The sequence below is a fragment of the Capsicum annuum genome, chromosome 7 (genome assembly GCF_002878395.1).
Source record: "Capsicum annuum cultivar UCD-10X-F1 chromosome 7, UCD10Xv1.1, whole genome shotgun sequence".
In the NCBI taxonomy this organism is placed as follows: domain Eukaryota; kingdom Viridiplantae; phylum Streptophyta; class Magnoliopsida; order Solanales; family Solanaceae; genus Capsicum; species Capsicum annuum.
The window spans coordinates 182,938,100-182,952,845 of NC_061117.1; positions in this window are offsets into that span (position 1 = coordinate 182,938,100).

Genomic DNA, 14,746 nt, shown 5'->3' on the forward strand with positions numbered 1-14,746 from the left:
CCTTTATTAGATAAAATGGAGTCCACACCAAAGGTGTCACGCCATCTAAAATGATTGACAAAAGGTATTACGTTAGTTAAAAAGATTGACAAAAATACGCTAAATTTTAGTTTAAGGGGTAATAGGACCCCCGTGAAGTTGACGTGTATCGTAGCAAATTCGGTCATAGTTCGGGGGTACTAGATGTTTTTCTCGAATAAAAATAAGGTTAAATTTTAAAGATTACATTTATTTATGTAAATTATAAAATATGTAATACTCTATTAATGACAATCACAACTTATTTACTGATACAGACAATAGATAATATCGTTTCTTATCACTTGATTCTCATACTAAAAATAGATGTTTTAATTTATCTGCTCAATTTGTGAAATTAAGAGAATTATATTGTTTTCTCTACCCTTTAGTGTTAAATAACTATATAAAGTAATAGTATAAATAAATTTAAAGTTTCAAATTATCAATAATAAGGTTAATTTAGCAAAATACACCTCTAAGTAAAATTTTCTTAAGGAAGTTAAGTAATGTGAAACGAATTTAGTAAGAGAGTGATAAAACACGAAAATATACGCACATGCATGTACATACATATGTATATATACACACTTAGGGGTGGGTTGTTTGGAAACAAGTTATTCCGGAATTAGTTATCACAAAATAAGTTGTACTAACATGTATGTGTGATAACTTATCTCATCACTGTGGTATAAATGGTGCGACAAATAATTTTGAGACTACCTAATATATCTAATTAAACGCAGGATAAATAATCATGAACTTTATCTCTGAGTTATTATAATTATACCTCACACCAAACTACTCTTTAATGCATATAATACTAAAATAACAATCTTAAAAAATAACATTGAATTTTGTGATAAATTAAAAAAAGAAGTAATTTACTTATAAAGTTAATAAATTTAAATAAAATGTTATAAATATTCATGTTAAAAAATATTTATTACATATAATATAAAAAGATATTACATAAATATAAAATTAAAATTACAAAGATAAAATGAATATTGCATGGGATAAAATGGGGAGTATAATTATTGTTCAATATTAAGGGAAGAATTTGATTTTTTAATGAAAGTTTGGCGGAGGGCGGGGGGGGGGGGTTGAAAATGATTTTCACCTTTTCTTTAATCCAACCACTACTCATTTTCCAACCTAGAATATCATTGAAACAAACACGAGTTTCGATAAAGGAAAACTCCAATTTAGTGAATTCAATTTGATTTTCTACAATGGAGACGACAATTATTTTACTTTTCAAGATGGTCTTAAATAATTGGAGGATATAGCGTAGTATTTTAAAAGACAGTTTTGGAATTTGTCTTGGGGCGGGTCACTGGTAAAACGTCTTGGAGCTCACATGTGAGACTTAATTTTATGAAACTTATACCCTAAACATTGGATCGTGCGCCTTAAACACACCTAACACCCAACTTTTGGGACTCGCCTGATAATTTTTACACAAATTATGTCAAATTTTTTAGTCAACTTTGTTGGTCCTTATAATTCTTTAATAAATGAATGATGTCCAAGAGTTTTTCATCAATAAAAGTAAGAAAATTAACTTAAACAACAAGTCATATTGCTGCTTAGTAACTATTTTTGAACGTCATGAGGATGATTATCTCTTAACATTTTGATTTAAAATACATATCTGAATTTTACATCATTACTTGTCATTGATCTTTATGTTTTTTTTGTATATCTCAAAATTCTTATATTTTATTATTTTGTTAGTTGAAACTATTTTATTTTTAATCAAGAAAGAGTGATATTCTAATTATAATACTTAATAGTTTGCTGATTATTTCTTTTGCAGAGGTAAATTGCATAGTATAACAGTCATATATTTTAACAAATTGTGATTCTTTTGTTGTTTGAAAATTAAAATGTTATAGTTGATTTACATTTCATAATAATTTTTATATCATTGCGTTATTTCTACTTGTAAAATGATGTTAAGATTTGTTTTCTATGAGTTTTTGTAATCATGTTTTAAAATTTTAAAATCATTTATTTTGTTTTTTATAAATTATTGTGTCATTATACAATTTTTGCTCTATTATAAATTAAAAATTAAAGATTTTTGAGACTTACGCCTTGGCCCATGCAACGTAAAACACCTCGCCTTATGCTCACGCCTTCTAAAACGCCAAGATATAAAAGGTCATCCAATCTAATTAGAAATTCTTTTTGCTACGGGGAAAGTCACTCAATTTATAAATAATCTATAAGTATCGTGTGTGTGTATATATATATATATATATACATACACACACTGCATAAACAATGTGTATGAATGTATATACACCTCTGATACATAGTGATGCATTATATAAACATATTTGTACACTATTTATACAATATTGATATATGATATACATATTACATAATTTATACAATATTGATACATTTTATATATATATACACACATGCGGCCATATTTATTGTAATTTTCTTGTCGTTAGTACATTTTTGGACTATTTTTTATGTAAAAAAAATGTGGCTATATTTGCTGCTCATTATTTATCTTATTGTGTATATATGAAATTTTTCTTTTTAAAAAATTAAAATAGAATTTGCGTTTTTCTGTGTGAATTTGAAATAATAGAAACATTATTAGTTTTAAGATATTATAAAATAACGACTTTGTAATAAATTAATGAAGTAACCAAAGACAAGTAAGAGAGAATGAGGTAGTAATAGAAATGCTATTCTTTTCACTATATCTGTACATCTGTGTATATACTTCAATGAAGAGCGAAAGGCTCTTTGTAGCTATACACCTTGGAGATGAAGTTGTTGTGGGGCTCTCAATACTTGGGCACAAATTAAATGACTTTTTTGGCCATCAAAATTCTAGGACATCCATCTTTTCAACAACAACAACAACAAACCTAGTGTATTCCCACCTAGTGGGGTCTGGGGGGTAAGATGTACGCAGTCCATACCTCTACCTCTGATGAAGTAGAAAGGCTGTTTCCGATAGACCCCGACATCCACCTTTTCAACAAGATACATATTAGTGTGAAATGAGAAAATATTAACACTTCTATTATTTGGGATTGTATACATAGGTCGATATTCCAAATAAAACTATAACAAGATAGCTGTTAAGAAACATTCAGTGAAATGTGGATGTCAAGACTTTCAAGTTTTTTTTTTTTTTTTCCAATGTTGCATTATCAATGCATATATCAATATTTTTTATTGATTGAAATGGTGACAATGTTGCATTTAAAAGCAACTAGTATCTGATTTTTATTTATTTTACTCCATTATTTTATTTTATAACAATAGCAAAACACATAGATTTGAAGCAGTTGTCTACTTTGAGAATTGAACAGAAAATGCAAGGTGATTTGTTAAGGAAAAAGAAGTTTACATCATATTATGAAATAAGATTATTAATTACCATATATATAAATACTTTTGATTAATTGCCCAATGTAACAAAACTTTACTAAGATAGAGCAACTTAAAAGATTATATAGCCCTTGATTTTAGGCTCTGAATCTAGTAAAACTAACCCTTCTCAATTTCTTTCTCTCTTTATATAGATTCTATGTTTAATAAATAGATATTACAACCAAATTTCAACATTACAATAAAGTTAAACTTGCAAACCATAAAATATTAAGTTGCAAGCATTAAATTCTGTTTATTACTTTACTTTATAGATAAGAAGAGTCAACTCCAACATGTTAGCTTCTTGGAAGTTAACGAAAAGTTGAGAGCATTTTAGTCTTTTGCCAAGAAAAACGTGCTAAAAGAAATTATCTTTTGTGACATGTTAGTTATATCTTACAAATAACTTTAAAAAACGTTACAATCTTTCATGTAATTACATATCAGCCCTTAAAAAAAATCTACCTTATTCTATTTATTCACAAGATTGCCCTCCAAGCTACATTAGATATGCTTATATATAATGATGGTGGATCCCACAGTACTCTTCAACTTTGCATAGATTTAATTTAAATTATTTAAATTTAAGTAATTTAATAATATAATAATTTTATCTAAACTAATTGAAACTAAATATTTAGAATAAATTAATTTTATTATTTTAATTGACTTTTATATTTAAAATTATTTTTCTTACTTATTTATTTGAGTAAATTTAAATTTAATATTTTTCTTATATAATTACTAATATTTAATATTAACTTTAAATTTTTAAAGTACAGAATTATTAAATTTAATTTAATAAAATAAATTCCTAATGAATATTTTCTTAAGATTTGTGTTGGGTCAATATATATTAAGTAAAAAAGAAAAAAAGAAAAATATACAACAAAATTTTATTATTGTGAGAGATAAACATAATGCACTATCCAATAATGTTTAATAATATCATATTTTGTATATAAAAAATATAGCATTTTAAATTTAAGTAATCTAATAGTATAATAATTTTATCTTAATTAATTATAACTAAATATTTAAAGTAAATTAATTTTATTATTTTAATTGACTTTTATATTTAAAATTATTTTTCTTACTTATTTATTTGAGTAAATTTAAATTTAATTTTTTTCTTATATAATTACTAATATTTAATCTTAACTTTAAATTTTAAAGTACAAATTAATAAATTTAATTTAATAAAATAAACTCCTAATGAATATTTTTTTCAGATTTGTGTTGGGTCAATATGTATCAAGTAAAAAAGAAATAAAGAAAAATATATAATAATTTTTTTTTACTGTGAGAGATAAACATAATGCACTATCCAATAATGTTTAATAATAGCATATTTTGTATATGCAAAATGTAGCATCCCGTATTTATTTAGTATACTACTCCGGTAAGTTATCGATGATTACTATTGGATATGATAAAACTATGTTAATTTTTATAGGAGTAATATAATCAATCGCTCTTAATTAATTATTATGAGTCATTTAAATATTAAAAAAATTAATAATATTTAATAGAAAGATAAAATAGACATAAAATGCGAAGATATTCTTGATGTTTTAAATTAAATCGTCTTCCTTCAAATGATGATTTTATTATACCACTCCTTATTATAAGTTATTTATGTATTAGAAAATTAAGACTAATAAAATGATATGTCAACATAAAAAATTTGATTGACTATCAAAATTATATTAGTGTCATCTAAATTGGTACAGAGCAGAGGAAGATATAAAGCAACATATATTATTTGAAAATGAAATAAAAAGTACTGTAAATAACAATAATTAACAAAAAATTTTAAAAAATTGACTGATTGCCAAAATTTTGTCTATGCTGCATAAATTGGGACGAAGAGAGTATTCATGTCTTATTGAAAACTTTTGTAAAAAATATTATAAATCACATAATTAAAAATTTTAAAAATTTAAAAATATAAAATATTTGGCTAGCTCTCGAAATTATATCATTGTCACTTAAATTGAAATAGAAGAAAAAGTATTATAAACGACAATAATTAAAAACTTAAATTATTTTAATGATTAATTATCTAAATTCTATTTACGTCAAATAAATTAAAATAAAAATATATATATTGGGCCTGTGCTAGCACGAACCACGCATATCTAGTATTCTTATATAATAAGAGGCAATTGAAGCAGCTGCCAGCAGCTTCTCGTCGTCCTGCTTGCCTACTGGAAGTTGCTTACTCCGTGATTTTACTCACCCTTAAATAATTATTATATATCATTTATGTATTAAAAAATTAATAGTATTAATAAAAGAAATAAAATAAATATTTATAACATGTCTGATTCAGCTGCTTCAATCGTAATTTTACTGTATTGCCCCTAATTAATTTTATTATATGTCATTTGTGTATTAAAAAATAATAATATTTAATAAAAAAATTAAAATAGAGACTTATGACATGTCTGCTTCAGCTGGTTCAACCGTAATTTTACCGTATCGCCCCTAATTAATTTTATTATATGTCATTTATGTATTAAAAAATTAATAATATTTAATAAAAAAATTAAAATAGAAATTTATGACATGTCTGCTTCAACCATAATTTTACTGTATCGCTCTTAATTAATTATTATAAGTCATTTAAGTGTTAAAAAAATAATATTAAAAATATTTAATTATAAAAAAATAGACATTTATGGCATGTCTGCTTTAGCTGCCTCAGCCGTAATTTTATTGTATCACCCCTAATTAATTGTTATAAGTAATTAAAAAATTATTATAAGGTCATCTAAATATTAAAAAATTAATAGCATTTAATAAAAAAAAGTAAAATAGAAATTTATAACATGTTTGTTTGAGCTGTTTCAACCTTAATTTTACTATATGGGCAGTTGAAGCAGCTGCCGGCAGCTTGTTGTCGTCCTGCTTGTCGACCGAAAGCTGTTTGCTCCGTGATTTTACTATATCACCCCTAAATAATTATTATATGTCATTTATGTATTAAAAATTAATAATATTTAATAAAAAACTAAAATAGACATTGATAACATGTCTGCTTCAACTGTAATTTTACTGTATTCCCCCTAATTATTTTCATTATATGTCATTTGTATATTAAAAAATAATAATATTTAATAAAAAATTAAAATAGATATTTATGACATGTCTGTTTCAGCTGTTTCAGTCGTAATTCTACTGTATCGCCCCTGATTAATTTTATTATATGTTATTTATGTATTAAGAAATTAATAATATTTAATAAAAAATTAAAATAGAAACTAATGACATGTCTTCTTCAGTTGCTTCAACCATAATTTTACTGTATCGCCCTTAATTAATTATTATAAGTCATCTAAGTATTAAAAAATTAATATTAAAAATATTTAATAATAAAAAAATAGACATTTATGACATGTCTGCTTCAGCTGCCTCAACAGTAATTTTACTGTATCACCCCTAATTAATTATTATAACTAATTAAAAAAATATTAAAAAGTCAACTAAATATTAAAAAATTAATAAAAAAGTAAAATATACATTTATAACATGTCTGTTTTAGCTGCTTCAACCTTACTTTTACTGTATTGCTCATAATTAACTTTGTTATATGTCATTTATATATCAAAAATTAATAATATTTAATAAAAAATAAATATTTATAACATGTCTGTTTCAGTTGTTTCAATTGTAATTTTACTGTATCACCCCTAAATAATTATTACCAGTCATCTAAGTATTAAAAATATTTAATAAAAAATTTAAAATAGATATTTATGACTTGTCTACTTCAGCTACTTCAACCGTAATTTTACTGTATCACCCCTAATTAATTATTATGATTCATCTAAGTATTAAAAAATAATATTAAAAAATTATTATAAAGTCATCTAAGTATTGAAAAATTAATAATATTTAGTGCTAAATTAACTTAACGTTTTATATGAGGTTCACTTAATTTTTTCCCGCAAGTATTGTTTTATGATAATTTTGCTATATCACTTCTAATTAGTTATTATAAGTCATTATAAACATCCCTGGATTGCTTCTTCAATCTTGATTTTACTATATTGCATTAATTAATTATTATGACCATCTAAACATTATGCCAGCTAAATTGAAACAGAAGAAAAAGTATTATAAATCATAATAATTAAAATAGTAAATTATTTAAAAAGTATAATTGATTATCAATGCCAAGAAATTTTGGATAGGAAGCATAATATATATTATTTAAAAATTACGTAAAAGGCATTATAAATTACAATAATTAACAACTAAAAATATCAAAAAAGAGTAATATGTTATATATTTTTAAAAAATGTTAAAAAAAAATAATAAATCACAATAATTAACAACTTAAAAAATTTAAAGATCAGTCTGTCTGATTTGGCACAACTTCATTGGTCCTTTCCCCTGCCTTCATTTTTTCATCCACTTTAGTTTGTTTGTCTTATTTTTAAAATTTGTTATATATTTCAAAAAATTACAAAACAAATTTCTATAAATCACAATCATTATCTAAATTTTATTTGTGTTACATAAATTGATACTAAAAAATAACATATATTGGGCCTATGTTGGCATTGGCCTTTGACGTCTAGTATATATAATAAGAGATAATTTAGCAGCTGAAACAGGTAGGAGGTCGACATACCTGCTTCAACTGTTTCAACTGTAATTTTACTATATCATCTCTAATTAATTATTATAAGTCATTTATGCATTAGAAGATTAAAAATATTTAATAAAAAAATTAAAATAGAAATTTATGACATGTCTACATCACCCCTAATTAGTTATTTAATAAAAATATTTATGACATGTCTACATCATCCCTAATTAATTATTATAAGTTGTTTATGTATTAGAAAATTAATAATATTTTATAAAAAATTAAAATAGACATTTATGACATATCTACTTCAACCTCTTCAATCATAATTTTACTATATCACCCCTAATTAATTATTTTACTCCTAATTAAATATTATAAGTCATTTACATATTACAAAATTAATACTATTTATTTTTTAAAAAAGGTAAAATAGACATGTATGACATGTCTACTTCAGCTGCTTCAACTGTAATTTTACTATGTCACCGTTAATTAATTATTATACAAGTATTTTTTTTATAGTAATTTTGCTATGTCGTTTCTAATTAGCTAATGCAGGCAGGAGGTCGACATACCTGCTTCAGTTGCTTCAATTGTAATTTTACTATATCACCCTTAATTAGTTATTATAAATCATTTATGTATTAAAAAATTAATAATATTTAATAAAAAATTAAAATAGATATTTATAACATGTCTGCTTAAGCTGCTTCAATCATAATTTTACTATATCACCCCTAATTAATTATTATATTCCTAATTAAATATTATAAGTCATTTACATATTACAAAATTAATAATATCTAATTAAAAAAAAGGTAAAATAGACATTTATGACATGTCTACTTCAGCTGTTTCAAACGTAATTTTATCGTATCACCATTAATTAATTATTATACAAGTATTTCTTATAGTAATTTTGTCATGTCACTTCTAATTAATTATTACAAGTCATTTAAGACATGTGTGCTTCATTTCCTTCATCGTGATTTTACTATATCATCTCTAATTAATTATTATGGTCATCTAAGCATTGAAAAATTAATAATATTTTGTAAAAAAGGTAAAATTTGACACGAAATGATATGTCAGCATAAAAACTTTGGTTGACTATCGAAATTATATTAGTGCACATAAATTGGGATGGGATAGAGGAAGACATAAAGTAACATATATTATTTGAAAATGACATAAAAAGTGATATAAAAAGTATTGTAAATCAATATAAAAGTATATATAAAAAATATTAAAAAAAGATTGACTGTCGAAATTTTATCTGTGCCACATAAATTGAAACTGAGAGAATATTCATATATTATTGAAAAATTATGTAAAAAGCATTGTAAATCACTTAATTAACAACTTAAAAAATTTAAAAGATATAAAATATTGACTGACTCTTGAAATTATATCAGCATCACTTAAATTGGAAAAAAAAAAATTATAAATCACAATAATTAAAATTTTAAATAATTTAAATTGAGATAAAAAATAACATATATTGGGTCCGTGCTAGCATGAGCCATCGATATCTAGTTTTATAAGAAGAGTTGGTTGCACGCGAGAAAAATTCGAGAAAAATGCAATGTACTTTATATTTTTTAGTATCCTCAAACGATAATACAACAATAATTTTCAAATATGAATTTTAATACTTGAACTTTAAGAAATTTTAAGAGGAGCTTTGGAGTAACTGGTAAAGTTGCTGCCATGTGACCAGGAGGTCACGGGTTCAAACTTTAGAAATAACCTCTGGTAGAAATGTAAGGTAAGACTGCATACGATACACCCTTGTGGTGGGGCCCTTCTCCGAATACCGCGCATAGCGGTAGCTTTAGTAAGGATATTCTTTCATGACTATTTCTCACGGCGACGATCTCCTTCTCTGATGAATTTTTAATTTGTAACTCTCTTAAATCTTAATTACTACTACTATTACTGGGGCCATTTGATAGTTGTTCAATAACCGCAAACGCCACCACCGTCCCTCCGTTACAACAAAAAAGCTGCCTCTATGCCCTCCCGCTCCGACCAACTCTCCTCACGTTATCCACTACCAGAAAATCTCTATTTTTCGACTGAAAATTTCCGACTGAAAAAAGTAGTCGGAAATTTTCGACTACTTCGGTCGGAAAATACACTTTTTTATTTTTATTTTTTACAAAATATTATTCCGATAGTATTTGTACCTACAACAGTCAGAATATTTGGCGGAAAATTACGGAAAATGTATATTCCGACTACTGTAGTCGAAAATAAAAATAATAAAGTAAATATATTACTAAATATATAATCAAGCCCTTATACGGAAATTAAATAATTAATATATACATTATTAAATATTTATTTCCGACTATCGTAGTAAGAAATAAAAAAATTAAATACATATATTATTAAATATATAATCAGACCATTATACAAAAATTAAATAACTACATAAAATATTTATTTTCGACTACTGGAGTCGGAAATATTAATAATTAAATAAATATATTATTAAATATATAATTAGACCCTTATACAAAAAATTAAATAAATAATTAAATATGTATTTCCGACAACTATAGTCGGAAATATAAATAATTTAATAAATATATTATTAAATATATAATTAGACCGTTATACAAAATTTAAATAATTATTTAAATAAATAATTAAATATGTAGTTTCTACTACTATTGTCTGAAATATTAAATAAATAAATAAATAAATTACTAATATATACTCAGAATGGTTGGCGGGAAATTGTGGGAATTGTACATTCTGACTACTGTAGTCGAAAAAAAAAGAATAAAATAAATATATTACTAAATATATAATCATTTTCTTATACGGAGATTAAATAATTAATTAAATAAATTATTAAATATTCTTTTTCGACCACAATAGTCGAAAATAAAAATAATTAAATAAATATATTATTTAACATACAATCAAACCCTTATACAAAAATTAAATAACTATTTAAATAAATTATTAAATGTATTTTCGACTACTGTAGTCGAAAATGTTAAATAATTAATTTTATTAAAATAGGTACCGACTGAAGTAGTCGGAAATGTTATTATATAAGTTATAAGTCTTCCTTTCTAAGCCACTTTCTCAATTCTCTCTTACTCTCTAACCCTCCTCTCTCTCTCTAAGCTACGGCGACTACATCGACAACGACGACGGCATTGGTCGACTGTTAACGGCAACGATGACGGAATTGGTGGAGTCTTAACAGCGCCAGCGACCACAACATTTTTAAGTTGGAAGCTGCCTAGAGGTGTGATTTGCCTCTAAGACAGATTTGCTTAAACTTATGATTTTCGTTTCTAACACAGATATACTTATGTTTTCTTTAGTTATTCTGTAGAGAACAAAGAAGATTTTTGCTTTTGCTCTCAACAGGTAAGATTTTTTGCCTTTTCTCGAAGCCTCATTGTCATTCTTAGTAGTCTTCTTCTCCATTTTTAATTTTTGTTTAATTTTTGATTAAAAAAAGCTGATATGGAATTCGCACACTAAATTTATATTTTTTGATTTCTAGAATTTGCACAATAAACTGTTGGTTTACTAGTTTCTGGATCTAATTAAGCAATACCTACTGTTTAACGATTTATAGAAGAAGAAATGCTAATAGGTCTGGGATATCTGCTGGGCAGTAGGAACTACTGTTGTTCTTAATCATTTTTGTCTACAATGTGCACAAATTACTGGCATAGCAATAATATTTTGAGCCTATCTTATTTCCCTGCAAAGCTGCTTTGGACTGTAACTTTGTTGTTTGAAGTGTGACTGCAAAATTGTTTCTCTACTTATAATTTATATGGACCTCTATTGTATTCACTTTTATAATACGAAAAAAATAACAAGATCTCCTTTACCATTCCACAATGTGCATTGTTTCGTACTCTTTTGACGAAAATGTAACACGTAGAATTATAGGATTTATAGTTGTGGAAGAAGAGGGAACTTAGTGCGTAATGTGAGACTTTCGGTTTAATGTTTGGATAGGTTACGAGTACCTTTTTTGAAAAACAATGACGATGGTTGGCCGCCAATTTAGAAGTTTATAAAAAGGTATCAACTTTAAGGGCTGATTTTTTGCTACGTGAAAGAAATATTATTTATTTGTCTTTCTCACAGATTATATACTACTATTATTACGACCATCACCACAACATTCTGATAAAAGCCAGTTGTTAGAAGGACAGGCTAGGGGTGAAGATATCTAGAAAACCCACTAAAGTTCTATAGTAGTACTAGATATGGATAAAATAATTAAGATGTAGAATTTAGTTTAATTTAGCCTTTTTTAACAATTAAATAGAAACACTATATTTGTTCTACTATTATGATAATTAAGCAACAATAATAACTTGTGGGAGTGAGCTGGGAGAATAATGACCATAGGACTGGGGTTAATCAAAAGATTCCAAAAGAATTGGTTAATATTTATAGTTGTGCTTCCCACTTCTCACAATGAGCTTCAGTTTAAATTTGACAAGAAGATAGTTTTCTAGCTTTATTATCGTAGTGAATAAAACTCAGTAAACTTGCTCAATAAATAAAATTGTCAAAGATTTTTCTTTGAAATATATATTTGAAATTTATTCAACTTGAATTTTGGGTGTATCGTATACAAATTATTTCTTTTTCCTTTTCAAGAAGAATATATGTATATATATAGAGTGAGAAATAATAATAATGCAAAAAATATGTCGTCATGATAACTATCAATATAAATTATGATGGGATGATTGAGATTCTTTGATTCTTAATTAGATATTTCAGTTTCGATTCTTAATTAGTTTTCTGCTTGTGTTCACTGCATAGTAGCATCACTAAACAACCCTGTTATTGTTTTGTTTCTCTTGTTTTTGTTTCTCTTCTCTATTATTATTGTTGTCGTTCTTGTGTAGATGGAAAATAAAGATCGTACATGGATGTATAATAGACTTTGTGTAGGGTTGAGGGAGGAATATAATGCTGAGGTAGCTGGATTTATTGCTAAAGCAATGACACTTAATAATTTTCTTATTGAAGGGACAATTAGGTGTTCTTTTTGAAATTGCAAGTGTTGCAAGTTATTGAGTCCAAATGATGTTACATTATATCTTTATAGGAAGGGTTTTATGTTGAATTATACTGTGTGGACAGCTCATGGAGAGAGTCGTGCTGCTAATAATTTTGCTTTTCAGAATTATGTGAAAGTCCAATAAGAGAGAATAATGTTGAAAGTTCACGATATAGTGAGATGGTCAGGGATGCTTTTGGGACACACTCAGGGGCTAAAAATGAACCAAATGATGAGGCTAATCACTTTTACGAACAGTTAAAGGAACCTAGTCATCTATTGTATGAAGGATCAGTGCATTTTAAGTTATCTGTTGCCGTTCGGTTCCTGAGTATTAAATCAGATTATTTTATTTCTCAAGAGGGCATGAACTCTATCATTGGACTTATGAATGAACTTAACCCAAATAAACTTGACTTACCCAAAGATTTCTATGCAACAAAGAAGTTGGTTTCTAAATTGGGACTTTCATCTGAGAGGATTCACTGTTGCGACAGAGGTTGCATGATATTCTATAAGGAAGATGCAAATTTAGAACATTACAAATTTTGTAATCAGCCTCATTATAAGGAAGCCACACATGCCAAAGGGAAGAAAGTTCCTGTGAAGTCGATGCATTACTTACCCCTTATACCACGGTTAAAGAGCTTGTATGCATCAATGAGTTCTGCCCCTCATATGAGATGGCACTATGAAAATAAAAGACCACCTGGTGTTTTATGTCATCCGTCAGATGGAGAAGTATGGAAGCATTTTGATAGTGTGTATCCGGATTTTGCTAGTGAACCAAGAAATATTAGGTTGGGATTATCTACTGATGGATTCACTCCATTTTCTATCTCAGCTACACCATATTTATGTTGGCCAGTGTTTGTGACTCCTTATAATCTCCCGCCTGAATTGTGTATGACGAGTCAGTATATATTTCTAACTTGCATAATTTCGGGTCCTCGCAATCCAAAAATTTTGATTGATGTATACTTGCAGCCATTGATTGATGAGTTGAACTTATTGTGGCATGAAGGTGTGGAAGCATATGATGTATCAATGAAACAAAACTTTAGATTGCGTGCTACTTTGATGTGGACTATAAATGACTTTCCTGCCTATGGAATGATGTCTGGGTGGTCGATTGCGGGCAAGTTAGCCTGCCCTTGTTGTATGGAAGACACAAAAGCATTCACTTTGAAACATGGGGGTAAAAACTCATGGTTTGACTGTCACCGTCGATTCTTGCCAATGTAACATGAGTTTAGGAGAAATACTAGTGATTTTATGAAGAATAAGACTGATTTTGAGGAACCACCGCCAATTTTGGCACGAGAACAAATTTGGAATAGAGTGAGGAATCTGCCTAAAGTAACAGAATCTCCACTATCCAGGATACCTGGTTATGGTATTACACATAACTGGACTAAACGAAGCATATTTTGGGAGTTAGATTATTGGAAGGATAATCTTCTGCCTCATAATCTGGATCCCATGCATATTGAGAAAAATTTCTTTGACAACTTGTTTAATACTGTGATGGATGTAAGTAACAAAACAAAAGATAACTTGAAGGCCAGGATAGACTTAAAGGAGTATTGTCGGTGCAGTGAGTTGTACCTAACATACTTAAACAATAAGATTCAGAAGCCCAAGGTTAGTTA